Source organism: Arachis duranensis, chromosome 8 (assembly GCF_000817695.3).
Source record: "Arachis duranensis cultivar V14167 chromosome 8, aradu.V14167.gnm2.J7QH, whole genome shotgun sequence".
Taxonomy (NCBI): domain Eukaryota; kingdom Viridiplantae; phylum Streptophyta; class Magnoliopsida; order Fabales; family Fabaceae; genus Arachis; species Arachis duranensis.
Window position 1 is genome coordinate 12,711,758 of NC_029779.3, and position 1,678 is coordinate 12,713,435.

Sequence of the window (1,678 nt, forward strand, 5' to 3'; positions counted from 1 at the left end):
TTTTATTTGTAAAATTTAAAATACTAACCAAATTTAAGTTATTTATTTTAATATTTTATAATACTAAATTATTTTGAATTTATAAATTTAAATAATATTATTATAAAAAAGTAATTATATTAATTTTAATTACTTTAATTAATTAATTAAGTGAGACCATAATAAAAACTAAAGTTAGTTTTTTGATGTCCTTCTAATGGAAAAGAAATAGATGTTTTGAATTTTTATTTATTGTTTATGATGCAAAAGTTAATGTGAAATTACTTGAAAAAGTTTAGGGACCAGCAGTTTTATTGAATTTTAGCCAGCATGTAACCAGCAGAGGAATGTGAGTCATTGGATGAAATCTCACACCATCAAATCATCATTAATGGCTAGTTGATGGCTAACAATCACAAAAATTGTTGACCCCTAGCATTGCTCGTGCCATAAATAGAAACTGAAATGAATTTCTTACTGGAAATAGTCTAATAACCAGTTATTATTTTCAATCCATTAACTCCAAATTGTAAATATTTATGTGAGACAACTTCAGCAAAATTAATACTTTCGTCAGCCCTGAGAGTTGTCTTATAAATGCCAAAGAAACACACACAAAAAATGTGCTTCGTTTAAGTTATCTTAATCTCTTTGCTAGCTTGATTTCACAGCTGACCGGCGCATAGAGTGAAAGTCAAGAACAGAGCACAGCTCAAAGAGCTAGCAAATCTCGCCTAGTAGTTTAAGAGATTCTATGTTCTCATCCTACATATTCATAACTACCCAAAGCACCTGCTCTTGCTAATCTATTAATAACCACATTTTTTTTTTCGCAAAATAAATAAAACTAAACCAGCCAATCAAATAGGAACATTTTTCGAATCTTTAAAATCAAATCGCCATCTTTACTTGAGCATGTGACAAAGGAATTCTAAACTACAAAAAATTGCATCCGGTGAGTTGAATACGTAAATGGGCGACTTAATTTGGTCATGTTCACTTTAAAGTCTGCCATTTTAAAATTAATCTCCCAAAATTGTCACACCAATTTATAAGTGAAGAAGAAGAGATAGAAAATTTGAAGTTTTTCCTTACAAAATTCAGAGTCTGTCATATTTCCTGGAATGATGCAATCGAAATGAAGAGAATAATAGAAAAGATTGTTGGGAGGGTGGTCCAAAAAGAGAATGTAATATTAAAAGAAGAGATAGTTATTGTGTGTGGGAGAGAAAGAAGAAAAGGATTATTTTGTTATTTTAAAAAAAAACTCTATTTAAAAATTATAATTATTAATAGTATCTTTAATTTAAAAATAATATATTTTATTAATTCAAATATTTTTGTTAAGTATTCTAAATCAAAAGTATTCTAATTTCTTTTAGTAATCTTTTTAAGTATTAATCTAAAAAAGTCTCAATTTTTTTTTTACCAAAAGATAGAAGACTCGAACCTACAATTTCTTAATTAAGTATGAAAAACCATGCCATTTGAATTATAACTCATTGGCGAAAAAGTTTCATAATTAAAGTTAGCTTATTTTTCTTTTTAATGCATGGAATAAAATATTTTTTTAATTTTTAAATTATTATTGATTATGTAAAATATTTTATTTAAAATTTGAATATATACATAAATATTTACTTTTAAATTTAATATTTTTTTTAATTGTTTGCATAAAATAAAATAATTTTTAAATTAT